The 18,199-nt window shown below is 43.0% G+C and overlaps 1 long non-coding RNA gene across 1 annotated transcript in view; it reads right to left on the bottom strand.

Annotated features, from left to right (window-relative positions):
- The window catches only part of LOC134731604 (uncharacterized), a 72,426-nt gene extending 54,992 nt beyond the window's left edge, over positions 1-17,434 (bottom strand). Inside the window, exon 1 of the long non-coding RNA XR_010114020.1 lies at positions 17,308-17,434. This is a non-coding gene — a long non-coding RNA (uncharacterized lncRNA). The remainder of the gene's footprint in view (positions 1-17,307) is intronic.
- Positions 17,435-18,199: the final 765 nt, after the last annotated feature.

Here is an 18,199-nt window from a genome sequence, read left to right as displayed (position 1 = left end):
CAAACCTGCACATTGTGCACATGTACCCTAAAACCCTAAAGTATAATAAAAAAAAAAAATAATAAAAAAAAAATAAAATAAAATAAAATAAAATAAATAAATAAGATTCAATAAATTAAAAAAAAAAAAAAAAAAAGGGATTATGCAATGAGCAGTGGAAGAAGAGAGCAATAAATGTCAACTTCGACCTCATGGCCAGTGGCAGACATGGGGACTGAACAGCTATGCCTGCTTTTGTAGGCATGTATTAACCCATATTTTTCTTTTTCTTTCTCATTCTCTCACAGTTTTGCATGAGAGATGTCCGCAGTAATTACGTTTACAACTGGAAGAACGACGTCCACACCTGAGACCCTGGCTATCAAGGTGCACATAGTGAGAGCGGGACTTTACTCATCTCCTTTTGGGGTCTGGGCTAAAGTCTCAGAGTTGGTACAAAGTACAGTTACATTCTGTTAGGTAGAAGCGCCGAGTCGTTGTTGTCTGGCAGTTAAATATGAAGCTGAGAGCAACAAGATTAGATGGTGCCAGGCCAGGGGCGGTGGCTCATTCCTGTAATCCCAGCACTTTCAGAGGCCGAGGTGGGTGGATCACCTGAGGTCAGGAGTTCGAGACCAGCCTGGCCAACCTGGTGAAACCCCATCTCTACTAAAAATACAAAATTAGCCAGGCATGGTGGCGGGTGCCTGTAATCCCAGCTACTCAGGAGGCTGAGGCAGGAGAATCACTTGAACATGGGAGGCGGAGGTTGCAGTAAGCTGAGATCACACCATTGCACTCCAGCCTGGGCAACTCTGTCTGAAAAAAAAAAAAAAAAAAAGAATAGATGGAGCCATACTTTTTATTTTTGATTTGTTGTTGTTGCTGTTCCCAGATCCATTCTCCATCCTTCTCCACTCTGGTCTGCATCATGGGAAAATGCATTTATTTCCCAAGCTGAATTCAGGTGGTTTGCAGGAATGGGAGACACTGGTAAAAAACAAGAGGGTAGAGGCCAGGGCACTCCTCCCCTCCACTTTGTTTCAGGAGGCATCTCCATCAGCAGCTACTTCTCCTCCACTCCCTCCTGACAGCCCCTCACTCCATCACCAGCTCCTGCCAGGCAGGCCTGCTGGGGTCCTGGCTTCGTCAATGGCCCCGGCACCTGGACCCTATGACGTTGCCAAGTGGTTCTCTAGTTCTGGGGATAGCAGCTCCTGCTGTTGCCTTTGCCCTGGGCTGCCTCACTATCCCATGTTAACCTCTCCAGCTCTCCCATCACCTGGGTACTCATTTCCCGTTTTATGTCCCCCTCTGTTCAAAATCCCCAGAGATGTCTCCTTTTCTTGACTGGCCCCTGGCTGCTATGGCAAGGAAGTGAGAAAACCAGCAAGTAGGAGTATGAATTAGGACAGCCTTTGCTGGTGGGAGTGTAAACTGGCAAGACTGGATGCCAGAAAATTAGTCAATCTCTATATATCTATTAGAATTACAAAAGCAGAAGTCATTTGTCTCAGCAATTCCATTTGTAGAAATTTCTCCTATAGATATACTTGCACACGTTTAAATAATGTTTGTGTAAGATTATTCGTTACAGCATTGTTTGTAAAAGTAAAACATTGGAAACCACCTAAAAGTCCTCTGATGGGAGATAGGTTAAATAGATAAGGAAACATGCATAAACTAATATGCAGTCATTGAAAAGAATGAGGAAGCTCTTTATTCACAGTTAAATTGTTAAGAAATGAAAAAACAAAGTACTTAGCAGTGCCTATACTGCCACCATAAAAGGAATGAATATACAGAATATATTTACTTATATTCACAATGATTATTTGCAGCAAGAAACTGTTAATATTGGCTACCTCTGGAGAGAAAGACTGGGGAGTTGGGAAAAAGAGAAGAGAGAGAGATCATTCACTGTTTACTCTTCAGTATACTTAGAATTTGATAATATATCAGGGATCACATATTTCAAAAATAAATAAAATTTAAGTTTTGTTAAAATGCAGCTCTATGCTGCTTACAAGAGACATGTAAAACACACATACACATGCAGAGCGAGACTGAAATTAGAAATAAATGAGTGGAAAATATATTCTATGAGAAACCTAGTAGAAAGCAACAGAGTTCTGGGAGTGACATTTAAATCAGACAAAGTTAAAAGTAAAGGAAAAGCATCAACAGGGACAAAGAATGACATTATATAAAACTTAATGGAAAAAATTTACCAGTCATAGAATAAACAAAATGTGGTACATATACCCATGGAATACTATTCAGCCATAAAAAGGATTGAGACCATGTCCTTTACAGGGACACAGATGGAGCTGGAAGCCATTATCCTCAGCAAACTAATGCAGGAACAGAAAACCAAACACTGCATGTTCTCACTTATAAGTGGGAGCTGAACAATGGGAACACATGGACACATGGAAGGGGAACAGCACACACTGGGGCCTGTCGTTGGAGGGGTGGGGGGAGGAGAAAGAGTAACAGGAATAATAGCTAACGGATGCTGGGCTTAATACCTAGGTGATGGGATGATCTGTGCAGGAAACCACCGTGGCACACGTTTACCTATGTAAACAAACCTGCACATCCCGCACATGTACCTCTGGAACTTAAAAGTTGAAGGAAAAAAGGAAATCTACCAGTCATAAATATGTATATATGTAACAACAAAGTCTCAAATACACAAAACAAAATCAAAAATAATCACAGAGAAGAAACTGATTGTGCCAATAAAAAAAATTAGTAACGGCAGAAGATTAGAACAATAAAATCAAGTCCCATCTGATAGACGCAAAAGATTAGAACAGTAAAATCAAGTCCCATCTGATAGACAAATATAGAATCTTTCACCAACAAATGCAGACTCTACATCCTTTTCAGACACACATAGAACATACATAAAAACTGATGCAAGTCCTTAGGAGATTGAAGACATCTCAATACATTTCAAAGAATCCATGCCATACAGACCACATTCCCTAACCATGTGTTGACCAGAAATCAATAATAAAAAGATTGTTTTACAATATGTTTGGAAACTTAAAAATTCACTTCTAAGTAACTCATGAACTTAAGTAGGATCATGGTGGAAATGGTTAGATATTTGGAACTTGCCAATACTGGAAATACTAAATATCAAAATTTGTGGAATGACTGTTTAGTGGGAAATTGATAACCGAATACACTTATTTAAAAAGCAAGAAAGATTGAAAATAAGTTAGGCCGGGCGCGGTGGCTCACGCTTGTAATCCCAGCACTTTGGGAGGCCGAGGCGGGCGGATCACGAGGACAGGAGATCGAGACCACAGTGAAACCCCGTCTCTACTAAAAATACAAAAAAAATTAGCCGGGCGTGGTGGCGGGCGCCTGTAGTCCCAGCTACTCGGAGAGGCTGAGGCAGGAGAATGGTGTGAACCCGGGAGGCAGAGCTTGCAGTGAGCCAAGATTGTGCCACTGAACTCCAGCCTGGGCAACAGAGCGAGACTCCGTCTCAAAAAAAAAAAAAAAAAAAAGAAAATTGGTTAATAAGCTGGGCGCAGTAGCTCACGCCTGTAATCCCACCACTTTGGGAGGCTGAAGTGGGTGGATCTCGAGGTCAGGAGCTCAAGATCAGCCTGGCTAAAATGGTGACCCCATCTCTACTAAATATACAAAAATTAGCCAGGCGTGGTGGTGGGTGCCTGTAATCCCAACTCCTCGGGAGGCTGAGGCAGGAGAATCGCTTGAACCTGGGAGGCGGAGGTTGCCGTGAGCCGATATCGTGCCACTGCACTCCAGCCTGTGTGACAGAGTAAGACTCCATCTCAAAAAAAAAAAAAAAAAGAAAGAAAATAAGTTAATAAATCATTCATCTCTCAAAGCTAATAAATTTAGAGAAAATGGAAGAAAGGACTCTGCATTAGGCTGTTTAAACACACACATCTAGTTTCTCTCCCTCCAGAAACTTCACTTTATAAAACTGTAGTAAAAGGATTTTTTTTTTTTTCCAGACAGGGTCTTGCTCTTTGGCCCAGGCTGGAGCGCAGAGGCATGATCATGGCTTACTGCAGTCTACCTTCCAGGCTCAAGCCATCCTCCTGCCTCAGCCAAAAGGATTTCTTAAAAGGACAGAAAGCCCAGGTGTGGTGACTTGCACTTGTAATCCCCGTTACTCTGCAGGGTGAGGCAGAATGATGCCTTGAACCCAGTAGTTCAAGACCAGCCTGGGCAATATAGTGAGACCTCATCAGTTTTTTGTGTTTGTTTGTTTGAGACAGATGGAGTTTCGCTTTTGTTGCCCAAGCTGGAGTGCAGTGGTGCAATCTCGGCTCACTGAAACCTCTGCCTCCTGGTTTAAGCAATTCTCTGCCTCAGCCTCCCAAGTAGCTGGGATTATAAGCCTGTGCCACTCTGCCTGGTTTTTTGTTTGTTTGTTTGTTTTTTCTTTGTATTTTTAGTAGAGGCGGAGTTTCACCATGTTGGTCAGGCTGGTTTCAAACTCCTGACCTCAGGTGATCTGCACACTTTGGCCTCCCAAAGTGCTGGGATTACAGGTGGGAGCCACGGCACCTGGCCTTTTTTTTTTTTAGACAGAAAGGCACAAGCACAACAGAAAGGACAGAGGAGGAGACAACAATAAGAGATGGAAGCTGGAATCCAGGTGGCGGAATCATAACTGACTCTGCAGACCTGTGACAGGCACATCCTAAACCTGCAGTGGGAAGAACTGGGAACAAACCTGGTTGACATGGTGGCAACTCTATAGGGCTAAGACGCTGGCAGTACCAAATACTTCCGGATTGGAAAGGAAGGGGGTACTACATGAAGCAGGATTTGGTGAAAGCTGCTTGAGAAACAGTAAATCCATAGAGTCCCCCTGGTACTCCACACTGCATATGACCACCCTCTCTCATCCTGGCAAAGGACCTCTACACTGGGGGCCACCAGACACAGCTGAAGATACAGGTGTCCTGCTCCAAACAGGGAGGTCATGTGTCATATGCAACTTGATTGAGACAGGAGATCATAAGACTTTCCTCCATGGAAACTGATAGCCCAGGAGGAAAGACCTAAAGAGACTGGCATCAGGGGTTTCCCCAATAAACAGCTCACTGAGGTCACTCCATGGTGAAGTCAAGTGATGACCAGCCTCCCTCATTCTCTCAGTGCTTCCGACCTCCTTTTTAATCTCCTACTTTTAGCTATAGAAGCTTGGTAGCCAAGGATTTCTTTCTCCAGACGGGGCTCTTATACACTCTCAAGAAATCTAAAGCCACAGCATGACTTGCAGACCCTATTCAGCATTTCTTCTCTGGCCGTGGAACTATTGCTCTTTCTTTGCACAGCAAGATTTGGGCTGGCTCCCCAATATTTCAGAACTGATCTGCAAAACATACTCAATACATATGTAGGTGGTAAAACTATAATTAAACAGGTGGTGCATCTCTGGGAGAAGGACACATTAAATGAGGTCAGTGCTGTGTGGGCCACCTTCCATTTGCACTCTCACTGGAATCCCTTCTCTGCCCTTCACTGCCCTGCTCTGAGCCCTGGGGAGGCCTATCCCTACAGGCCACATCACCAAGGCACCCTTGCCCTCTGGTTTTAACTTCTTTGGGGTTTGACCAGTGGGAAATAACAGAAAAAAAAAAAAAAAAAAAAGGAAGCCTGGAGAAGACGGATGTCAAGATATTTATTCCCCCACACGCTCCTACTTTGGCACATTTCTACCATAAACTACATTTCCCTAGATGATCATTCTTGTAGCGTGGCCCCTCTTCAGTCTTCCGTGGGCCCCACTACCATCATCCCCTGCCTTGCTCTTACAAGTGGAATTGGATCAGTATGGGGAAATGGCATTATGCAAAAAATGTTCTGGGGCAATTGGTGATCTTTATGAAAAATACAAGAAAATTAGATTCCTACATCATACCACACACAAAAATCAATTCCAGGTTAATTAAAAACCCAAATTAAGGTCGAGGGACCTATAAAACTTAATGAAGAAAATATAGAATAACATTTATAACCTCTGGAGAGTAAGAATATTTCCCTTAGAAAAAAGAAAGAAAGAAAGAGGGGAAATCATTAAAGTGTATTTTATGACATTAAAATAGAAATCTTTTGTTCACTGAAAGACACATAAACAGTTAGACAATGTGCAGTCTGGGAAATGATACTTATAGCACTTTAATAAAGGGTGATGTCCAAAATTTTAAAAGGATTTCTACAAACGAATAAGAAAAAGACTAAGGTCCATAGAAAAGGCATCAAAGTATAGAAAGAGACAAACCACAGAAAAGGGAAACTGAAAATAAGCATGTGGAAGACGCACTCAGCAGCCCTGATAATTAGGGAAATGCAAATTAAAGCAACGGACACCATCAGACTGGTGAAAAAATGTTGGTGTGGCAACACCATGGATAGGTAAGGACGTGGAGAAAGGAGACCTCGCATATGTAAGGGGAGCTACGAACACTAGGCAGCAGTAGACCCGGAAATTCTACTTCTAAGAGCACATGATAGAAAATAAATCTTCCGTTTGTATGCTAGAAGACAGGTACTAGTATATATATATATATACTATATACATATATATAGTATATATATATATATACTTTTTTTTTTTTTTGATATGGAGTTTCACTCTTGTTGTCCAGGCTGGAGTGCAGTGGTGAGATCTTGGCTCACCGTAATATCTGCCTCCCAGGTTCAAGCGATTCTCCTGTCTCAGCATCCTGAGTAGCTGGTATTACAGGCATGTGCCACCACGCCTGGCTAATTTTGTATTTTTAGTAGAGACGGGGTTTTTCCATGTTGGTCAGGCTGGCCTCGAACTCTCCACCTCAGGTGATCCACCTGCCTCAGCCTCCCAAAGTACTGGGATTACAGGTGTGAGCCACTGGGCCAGGCCTACTTTTTTGTTAGTTTGTTTGTTTGTGTTTGTTTTTGAGATGGAGTCTCACCGTGTCACCCAGATTGGAGGGCAGTGGCATGATCTCGGCTCACTGCAACCTCCGTCTCCTCCCGGGTCCTAGCGATTCTCCTGCCTCAGCCTCTCAAGTAGCTGAGATTATAGCTGTGCACCACCACACCCAGCTAATTTTTGTACTTTTGATAGAGACAGGGTTTCACATGTTGGCCAGGCTGGTCTCGAACTCCTGATCTCAAGTGATCTGCCCACCTCAGCCTCCCAAAGTGCTGGGATTACAGGCATGAGCCACTGTGCCCAGCTGGTACTAGAATATTTATTGCAGTACTTTGTAAAAGGCAAGAAAGGAAAGAAACAGTAGAAATATCAATCAAATGGAGAGTGGATAAATAAATTATGATGTATTTATAAAATGGAATACTATACTATAGTAAAAAATGAAACAACATAGAGAAATCTCCAAGAACAAAGATTAGATAAGAAAGCAAGTTATGGAAGGAATTGTAACATGTATATAAAATTAAAAAATGTGTGGAACAATGCTGTATTTTTTAAAGAGATATACAAATATAGTAATAGTATAAAAAAAAGTATGAGACTGAAAAATACCAAATTTGGGATAATGGGTACCTCTGGGGAGGAGGGCCAGGAAAGGAGGAAGGAGCAAGAGAGAAGGTTTGGGATATGAGGGGTTCTGAACACATAACAGGTGTGTCACTGAGATTTTATGGCAAGAATAATAAGGCTTTTGGCCGGGTGCAGTGGCTCACACCTGTAATACCAGCAATTTGGGAGGCCAAGGCTGATGGATCAATTGAGGTCAGGAGTTCGAGGCCAGCCAGGCCAACATGGCGAAACCCCATCTCTACTAAAAATAAAAAAAATTAAAAAAAAAAAATTAGCCAGGTGTGGTGGCACATGCCTGTAATCCCAGCTACTCTGCAGGCTGAGGCAAGAGAATTGCTTGAACCTGGGAGGCTGAGGTTGAAGTGAGCCGAGACCATGCCTCTGCACTCCAGCCTGGGCAACAGAGAGACTCTGCCTCAAATAAGAAAATAAATATAAATATAAATAAAAGGCTTTTGACGGAGGTGGGAATGGGTACATAAGTGTTTGTTATATTGTTTTTTGTACTTTTCTGTATGTTACAAAATTTCTTAATAAAAGTGTTTAAACTTATAATGATCTTAAAGGGTATTAATAGAAATGTAGCATCAAAGTGGTGGGAATAGGACCTCCACTCTAAGCTGTCTTAGCCAGATGCTATATGAAGTGCTGGCTGCCTACTTGGACACAGATAAACAGATGTCTACCAGTAAACATTGGCCGAGATCTGTCAGAGAACGCAAACTAGATCAGAAAAGAAACAGAATGCACCTGCGATGTTTAGCCTGGAGTCAAAGACCTTCTGAAATTTTACAAGCAGTGGGACATGCCAGCAGCTCGTGGAACATTGTCCTGGAGAGTGTTCCATAAAGGGTGTAAGTTCAGAAGAGATATAAATGCTGTCCGGGTCCCAGCCTCATCCTTGTTGTAGGGCACCTCTGGCGATACAAATTCATCATGAAAAGATTAACTTCTCTGTTCACTGAGGTAGACACTGACCTAAAAATGCACAGGCCTTTCTCAAAGGGTCCAGATGCCCTGGCTGCCCTCTGAGCCCTGAACCATATCCTCTGACATGGGCTGACCTTGGGCTGACTTCTTGGGGCTGGAAGGTAAAACAGCCCCATAGCTAATTCAGTTGTCTTGTGTTCTTTCAGACTCATCAGAGTCTTGGTCTTGGTCTGAACCCCAGAATGCTGTGTCTAAGTGCCAGTGAACCAATAAATGGGCAAAGGGCTGAAGTGTAGCACTAAGTACAGCTTCTCTCTAACACGAACAGTCAACAACGAGCTCCCAATCATTTCTATTCCATTAAACATTGCAAATTGAAGTCCAAGGAGGAAGCTAATTTCCAATCAAACAGAAGAACTGGGGGCCTGAAATCTGTTCTCCAGTTTTTGCCCAGATGGCCACATAGGCACACTTGCACAGGCCAGTTCACCCACTTCAAAACATAACAGAGCAAAATACATGGAAATAAACAAGTGACCAGATCCTGGGTCATGGGCTCTTTTGCTTTTATCATAGTCATTCGTTCTTAACACAGCTCGAGGGGCATGATCTGGGTGCTCTTATTTTTTGGAAAGGGTACAGGTGTCTAAAATGGGTTCAGTTCCTGACTTGGGTCCTCTTGCCCCAAATACCCAGGCAGTCTCATAGCACACTACAACAAAGTCTTGCATTTAAGCCGAACTTACACTCTGCCCAATAAGAGCATGACATCCACATTTCAGACCAATTTATTGTACTTGAATATAATATGTCTCGTTAATCTCTTCCATCTGTTGTTTATGTGCATGGACAACTTTAATAGGAAATATAAAGGACTGAAACAGGATTTACTACTTGCGCCTCTGAGTCCAGGTTTAATTTTGTAAGGCATTACTATTCCTGCAGATGGGACACAGATAGGTAAGAACTGGCTTTTCCCCAGTTGCAAAGATGTTTGTGAGAACTTCCCCATCTGCCCAGGCAGCATTCCCATGGCCAGCACCATGCAGATGCTCCTGTGTCATCCTACCCTGGTATCATCAGAAGTCAAAGGCAAAAAAGGATTTCCAGGGAAGGCATCTGCCAACTCTGCTATTCAGGAGCTTTTCTTCTTCCTACTGCCACTGCTTTCAGATCAATTCATTGCTCAACGTACCCACCACCAGGCTCCAGACAGGACAGACAAAAGTCATTGTCAGTCAGTTTTACCACTTGGAAATAGTACAATTTAAAGTGCTTGTGTGAGAAGATGCTGACATGAAATTAGCTACCCTGAGGATGGGGGATTACTGAGTGCAGTCTTCCAATTCCCACATCACCAAGGATAACCTGCATCTTTGAGGGAAAATTAACACCTCATGAAAAGCCAATCTGAAAAACACAAAGTATAATTAGATAAGGATAACTATGTGTTTATTAATTCAACAAATATTTGAGAGCCCAATATGTGACATGCTTTGTGCTAGATGCTTGGCATGCGATGGTAAATGAAGCAGACACAATCCTTACTTGTCTAAATTATTCAATGTTGTTATGGGGGTGAGTCGTGTTCTCCAGAAATTCATATGTTGCCGTCCTAACCCACAGTACCTCAGAATGTGATCTTATTTGAAGATAGCATCTTTAAAGAGATAATCAAGTTAAAATGTGGTCATTAGAGGGGGCCCTAATCAAACATGACAAGTGTTCTTATAAAAGGGAGAAATTTGGAGACAGACACACATACAGGGAAAACACTACATGAAGCTGAAGTCAGAGATTGGGGTATTACTTCTATAACCAAAGGAAGATCAAATGTGGCCAGAAAACACAACAAGGCAGGGGAGGGGTCTGAAAGAGATTCTCCCTCACTGCCCTCAGAAAGAACCAACCCTGCCGACATCTTGATCTTGGACTTCCAGCCTCCAAAACTGTGAAGCAATGTGTTTCTGTCTTTTAAGTCACTTAGTCTACGGTTCTTTGCTGCAGCAGTCCTAGCAAACTAAATACAAATGCCTTCTATAAAATACAGTCACTTAAAAAGGAAGAATTCATGAAAAATTCCAACAAACTTTGTTTCTTTCTCTTCTATTATTGGAGGAATTCGGCTTCCCATAAACATGGAGAACTTCCATCTCTCCCAGCAGTGGCAGTTGTACGGAATCCCAAGACACGGCTCTGGCCTAGCCACCTCTGAAGGAACCCACGGCCAGAATAAGTGGGGGCTCCTTGGAGTTCTGTGGAGGGACCTCACAGGTCAGTTGGCTAAAATGCAATGGATTCTTCATTTTTAAGTGACTTTATTATATAGGAGAACCTTTCCAAAATTTCTCTAGGGGACCCAGGATTATCCTGCCACTTCATTATCTCAAAAAATGCTGGAAAATGCTGGCTGGCTTCAAAGATACATATCTAAGTAAATATTTTTCACCGAATTTTTAGTTCTATTTATGTTACTAGTGAATTCTGTGATCTTGGGCAAGCCTTGCCTCCTTCCTGGACCTCAGTTCACCCATTTGCAAAGTGAGAGGTTAGACTAGAGGGTATCTGGGCCTTCTCTTCAGACTGAGTTGCATTGCAACTTGCAGCTCACTGGTGCCAAACAGTCTATGATAACAATAATAATAGTTAAAATGTGAGTGCTTACTTCTACCAAGATTTGATCTACGCAATCTTCCTAAATTAGTGCATTCAGTCTGTGCAACACTTTTATAAGAAAAACAAAAGCAAATAAGTTGATTATTCTGAAATTTCTCCATGTACCTGGATTCAGTGGAATAAAAACGTTATCATCACAAGAAAGAAAGCCACTGTCTCAGGCAGAGTATAAGGTGGCCTCTAACCTTCAGAATGCCCAAGGGAGTGCTTGGTCTGCCCTGTATGCTAGATGTAGGGCCTGCAGTTTGCTGCAGGAGCAAGCTATCCACACAATGAATGGGCCCATGTAGCCTATTAAATATCTCATAAACTATCATACAGAGGCCACTGATCAAAAAGCCATTGGCAGAGAAGAGAATGTAGCATGTGATGGAATCATTGCTAATGATTCCACCTAACCCAGACACAAGGTTTCCTAAAATACATTTTCCACAAAAAATTGTTACTCTCAAAAGGGACCAAAGGCCATCCCACTGTAGTGGCTTCCAGGTGCTGCTACAAGACAGTGCTTTTGTCTAGAAATGAGAAGCAGTGGAGTAGGTCTGCAATGTCTTAGAGGAAGAAATCACCAAGGTCCATCTCTCATCCCACAAAGCTGGCCTGTGGGACCAAGATGGCCAGGGACACACCACAGCACCTGCCTGCTGCCAGCAAAGAATATATCATACCAGAAAGAATACTTCTTGCATCTCTCTATTGCCCAGATAAGGGAGACTGTGGTGAGAATTTGGGACTGAGTTCAGCCTTTTAGACACACATTTTTTTTTTTTTTTTTTGAGACAGAGTCTCGCTCTGTCGCCCAGGCTAGAGTACAGTGGCGCAATCTTGGCTCACTGCAAGCTACGCCTCCCAGGTTCATGCCATTCTCCTGCCTCAGCCTCCCGAGTAGCTGGGACTACAGGCACTCGCCACCACGCCTGGCTAATTTTTTGTATTTTTTAATAGAGACGGGGTTTCACCGTGTTAGCCAGAATGGTCTCAATCACCTGAACTCATGATCCGCCTGCCTCAGCCTCCCAAAGTGCTGGGATTACAGGTGTGAGCCACCATGCCCGGCCTAGGCACACATTTTTAACTCCCTCTTTGTGATGGGAGTACCTTAAAAATTTATACCAGTGAAAGCACTTTGAAAAGTGAATTAAAATATTTTTTACATTCTTACTAACGTTAAAACCAAAAATCCAGTGTACATTGTTTTATAAGAAAAGACAAATAGCTGATTACATTTGGGCCAATTATTCATTGATAAATTCAATGGGATTTATTCACCTCTACCAACTAGTAGGTTTGACTTAAATCCATCATTCTATAATCTGCTCCTGAGAAGGGGTGGTAATCACAATCATAGATCCATGGCTGATAGAGATGGAAGGAATCTTCTAGAACATCTGGTCTAATTTTTTTTTTTTTTGAGACAAAGTCTTACTCTTGTTGCCCAAGCTGGAGTGCAATGGCACAATCTCAGCTGTCCTCCACCTCCCGGGTTCAAGCGATTCTCCTGCCTCAGCCTCCTGAGTAGCTGGGATTACAGCTGGGATGTGCCACCATGTCCGACTAATTTTTTGTATTTTTAGTAGTGACGGGGTTTCTCCACGTTGTTCAAGCTGGTCTCAAACTCCCGACCTCAGGTGATCCACCCGCCTGGGCCTCCCAAAGTGCTGGGATTACAGGCATGAGGCCACCATGCCCAGCCTAATTTCTTATCTTTACATTGATGATACTCAGTTGTGAAAAGAAACGAACTGATATGCCCAAGATTACAGTGCTCAGAGGCAGCACAACAGGAAAACCCACAGCTCCCGACCCCACGTGGGTGAGGACTCTGAACTATAGCCACACCACTTTCTAAAAGCCCTCACTCTTCCCTGTACCCACGATCATGACTGTCCACCTGCCTGGTCCTTCTCGTCTATCTTTTATGCATGGAGGCTGGGGACTGACCCTTCACAAAATGGAAGCATTTGGAGATTATATTTTGAAATCTAGAAACATCATTTTAAGTTCCTAGGCTTACAGCCAGATTTTCCCATTGAATAGTACAACTGGATAACTTGCATTCCACTTGCCAGACTTTCTTTGATAATCTCCTTTCCCCTGCCCTTTATTTGGGAGGAAAATAAGTCAGAAAGAAGGAACAAAGAAGTTCTATATGCATAGAAAAATGCAGAATCCATCCCTGGCCATCAAGGCCTGGCTGAAGCCCAGGAGAAGGCTGAGAACAGTTTTAAAGAAACAGCCTCATCTAGAGGGATTCCCAGGCTGACAGGACTTGTTCAGGATGTGAACTGAAGAACTAGCGTTTGTGGGTAAATTGCTTAGGTCAACGAAGTATGATGGAAAATAATGTCACACTTCATTGTGATAATCCCAAATTGGGAGAGCTCCTAGACATGGCCCAACACAACTCCTTGCACTGTATAATAGATCCTTAGCACTCTGATGCGTGATGTTAGTTGCAGCTGTTGACACAATCTCAAAATCCATGACATACTCTTGTAATTTTGAGGAAGTACAAGTTTGAATCCAAGTTTTGAGCCAGTGGTGAAGGAGCAGGTAAGTTGGCTAAAGAGTTGGCCTTGCTAAACGTCCAACTCACATACTTCACTGGGGCCCTAATATTTTTCTTCTGACCCAAATTTCTAACATTAAATTCTGTTATAATGGTATCTGTATGTGTAGGGATTTCCAAAGTATCTAGTAAGTACTAGTAAATACTCTAGTAAGTATTTTTCCCAAATATGAAAGATTTACTCTGTAAAACCTCTCGCCATGGAATCCCTCAGAGATACTCATTCAGCCTCCGGTTGAAGACTGAAACAGTGAAATCTTTAACCCACTCACCTTAAAATTATTTCATCATTCCCTTAGCAATTTACCTGCTGCCCCCTCTTAGTCTTCAGCTACATTCCTTCTCTTTCATTATTGCTTTTTTCCTCACTTGTCTTACCCAATAGTCTTTCACATTGCCACTGGAGGGTCCTTTCAGTGCTTCACAAGTATGGTGGAGGGTCATTCCGTAGGTGTGAATGCCAAGTAGGTGGCATTCTGTACCATGATATCCTCTATTACCCATTGAGTTCCATCTAGTTAGAAGCACACTAGGGAAAAATATTGTAAGTATGTCTGCATCCGTGGTGGGAGAGGCAGCCCCACTGAGGAGGCCACAGGTGCCTGGGGAGAGCAGCCCTACAAGCAGCAAGCTGTGGTTCTGGCCAGAGTGGCAAGAGAATCCCAAGGGGCATATACCCCACAGGCCAACACAGAGTGGTGGGACAAGAGGCTGCCAAAGATCATCGTCTACATTAAAGAGACCTCCAGGGAACTCCCAGGCATTCTACAGGAAGGAGAAGACTAACCTTGAAAAGCTCTTGGGGTTCTACAGTTGACAGGGTGGAAAGATCCAGCATTATTGGGGCCTGGATAGTACTGTGATGTAATCTTATTTTTCTTAACATTTGTGAGGTCAGGCAACATCAAGTTTACCCACCCAGGAAAGGGTTTGTAGACAGTTTCTCAACCACTCACAGAAAGGAGAGTCCCTTCATCTCTCTGTCAACCACTGTGTATGATTTGCACAAATACAGCCATAGAAGAAGTAAATCATAAAAAACAAGCAGGCATGTAAAACCTTGTTGGGCACCATGGAAAACGCGGTTTGCCACAAGACAGTGGGGCTCAGAAATGATCCCACCAAGAGATATTTAAAACTGGGTGACGCGTGGGCTGCGTGCTGTTTTCAGTGTTTTCTCGTTCAGAAGAGCAGCATTTTTGCCTACCTGTGAACTCAGACCCATCGAGCCTCTAGTTCACAAATCAAATCCCATGCACTCTGGAATGGACCTGTCTGTCAGTGATGTCAAAGATGTCCCTGAGGGCTTTCGACAAGGTGATGTCACCTTAATGCTTTCGATTTAACACATTTCTTTTCCATTGACTCAGCCCTGACACTGTCCTACGTTCTATGATGAGAAAGCAGGGGAGCAGAGGCCAAGTCTAGCTCTTCCTCCTCTGAGGATTGAGGGGACTGTGTATGTGCCAAAAAATAAAAAATAAATGCTGCTGGGCATAGTAGCACCCACCTGTGGTCCCAGCTCCTTGGGAGGCTGAGGTGGGAAGATCACTTGAGCCCAGGAGTTTGTGGCTACAGTGAGCTATGATTACATCACTGCACTCCAGCTGTCTCTAAAAAGAATTTTTTATAAGTAAAAATAATAGTAACAAATAAATGTTTATTGTTTAAAAAAACTGAAGAGTATAGAAATATATAAAAATTAAAATTAAGGCCGGGCACAGTGGCTCACTCCTATAATCCCAGCACTTTGGGAGGCCAAGGTGGGTGGACGGATCACAGGCCAGGAGTTCGAACCAGCCTGGCCAATATGGTGAAACCCTGTCTCTATTAAAAATACAAAAATTAGCTGGCCATGGTGGCAGGCTCCTATAGTCCCAGCTACTTGGTAGGCTGAGGCAGGAGAATCGCTTAAACCCGGGAGGCAGAGGTTGCAGTGAGCCAAGATCATGCCACTGCACTCCAGCCCGGGTGAGAGAGCGAGACTCCATCTTAAAAATAAATAAATAAATAAAATAAAATAAAAGTCCAATATTTTCCAATAACCCCACCCAAATGCAGACAGTTCAGACCCCTAAGGTAGACACTGTTAAGAGATTGGGGTGTGTGATTTTATTTTCTAAGAATATACAAGAACTCCCCACCAACATATCAAAAAAATGTAATCACACTAAACACATAGAGTGGGCATCCTACTGTTTTCTTTTCTTTTTTCTTTCCTTTTTTTCTTTTCCTTTCTTTTTTTTTTTTTTTTTTTTTGAGACAGAGTCTGGCTCTGTCACCCAGGCTGGTATGCAGTGGCACAATCTCAGCTCACTGAAACCTCCGCCTCCCGGGTTCAAGCAATTCTGCTGCCTCAGCCTCCTGAGTAGCTGGGACTACAGGCACATACCACCATACCTGGCTAATTTTTGTATTTTTAGTACAGACGGGGTTTCACCATGTTAGCCAGGCAGGTCTGGAACTGCTGACATCAGGTGATCTGCCTGCATCGGCCTCCCAAAGTGTTGAGATTACAGGCGTGAGCCACCGCACCCAGCCCATCGTACTGTTTTCAATCAAAACTCTGTCTTGGACAACTCTCCATGTCAGTATCTACAGAGTCTCCTTTTTATATTTTTTAATAGCTGCATGGCTATCCCATTCTATATATGAATCATATCTATTTAACCTATCTTTTATTAATAGACATTTAAGTTATTTTGAGTTTTTTGTTATTACACGGAATGCTGCAATACATATCTTTTGTACAGTTATCCTTGGAGATGTGTATAATTTATTTCTATAAAATAAATTTTCTGAAGTAAAATTGCTGGATCAAAGGTGTCTTAGTCCATATGTACTTCTATAACAAAATACCTGAGACTGGTTTGACTGTTTATCCCCCTCCAAAACTCATGTTGAAATATATCGCCAATATAATTGTATTGGGAGATGGAGCCTTTAAGAGGTGATTAAGACACTAAGGCTCCATCCTCATGGGTGGGTTTAATTTTTTTTTTTTTTTTGAGGCAGGGTCTTGCTGTGTTGCCTAGGCTGGAGTGCAGTGATATGATCATGGCTCATTTCAGTCTCAATATCTTGGGCTCAATCAATCCTCACACCTCAGCCTCCCAAGTAGCTGGGACTACAGGTGCTCACCATCATGAATGGCTAATTATTTTATTTTATTTTATTTTATTTTATTTTTACAGAGTCTTGCTATGTTGCCCAGGCTGGTCTCTAACTCCTGGGCTCAAGCAAACCTCCCACCTCAGCCTCTCAAAATGCAGGGATTACAGACATGAGCCACTGACTTGGCCTAATACCTTAGTAAAAGGACTTTCAACAGTGGGCTCTTTCACTCTTCTGCCATGTGAGGGACAGTGTTTCTCCATTCGGGAAGATGCAATGCTCCAGGCACCATCTTGGAAGCAAAGACCAAGCCTTCACCAGACACCAAAACTGCCAGTGCCTTGATCTTGAACTTCCCAGCCTTCAGAACTGTGAGAGATAAACTTCTAATGTTTACAACTCACCCCAACAGTGGCATTTTGCTATAGCAGCACAAAACAGACTGAGACATTGGGTAATTTATGAATAACAGAAAAGTATTTCTCACAGTTCTGGAGGCTGGGAAGTCCTAGATCAAGGCACTGGCAGGTAAGACTTGAGGGCTGCTGTCTGCTTCCAAGATGGCACCTTCTTGCTATGTTCTCACATGGTGGAAGGGGTAAACTCTGTGTCGTCAGACAGCAAAAGAGATAGAAGGGGCAGGCAGCTCTCTGAAGCCTCTTTTATAGGGGCACAAATTTCATTCACAAGGTCAGAGCCCTCATGGCCTATTCACCTCCAAAAGGCTCCACCCCTTGATACTATCACATTGGGTCTTAGGTTCCAACACGGATTTTGGACAGACACAAGCATTCAAACCATAGCAAAGGAGAGGTGTCTACTTTTTTATTTTGATGAATACTTTCAAGAGGCTGTACCAGTTTATAGTCCCTATGAGGTGGCTTTTACAGGTACAGAGAGTGTCATAGTTGCAGTAGTGATGTGTCCCAACCTTGCTTACTTGGCTTAGCAGTAAAATCCTGTTCTGATCAAGACTGAAAGAACTCTCTGGTGTCTTGGCCTTTGGAAATTCAGCAAGTTTACCCAGCTCTGCCAGTTTATTTATGGACAAGGTGGTCTTCAGCAGTTAACGGGGGTGGTGGTGTTTCAGAATGACAGAAGGTTGACACAGTGGGGTCCTTAGGGAGATAATTGAATCAACCACCTCATTTGGCAGCTGAGCAAATGGAGCTGTGGGTGGATGCTGTCTCTGGGTGCATGTCACCCTGTCCCCATCCTCCTGTAACGTGGGTGTGCAACAGTCATGCTCAGAATTTCTGGGTCTTTCCAGCAAAACCTCATGGGGAGAAAACATGCTCTCAGAAGTGCAGCTGCCACTAAGGGTTTGAGAGATGTTCTCAAAATGTACACCATCCCCAGCTGGATATGTAGTACCTGTC

The sequence above is a fragment of the Symphalangus syndactylus genome, chromosome 10 (genome assembly GCF_028878055.3).
Source record: "Symphalangus syndactylus isolate Jambi chromosome 10, NHGRI_mSymSyn1-v2.1_pri, whole genome shotgun sequence".
NCBI lineage: Eukaryota > Metazoa > Chordata > Mammalia > Primates > Hylobatidae > Symphalangus > Symphalangus syndactylus.
Note: the sequence above shows the minus strand (reverse complement) of the source record. Positions and strands in the feature narration are given on the sequence as shown.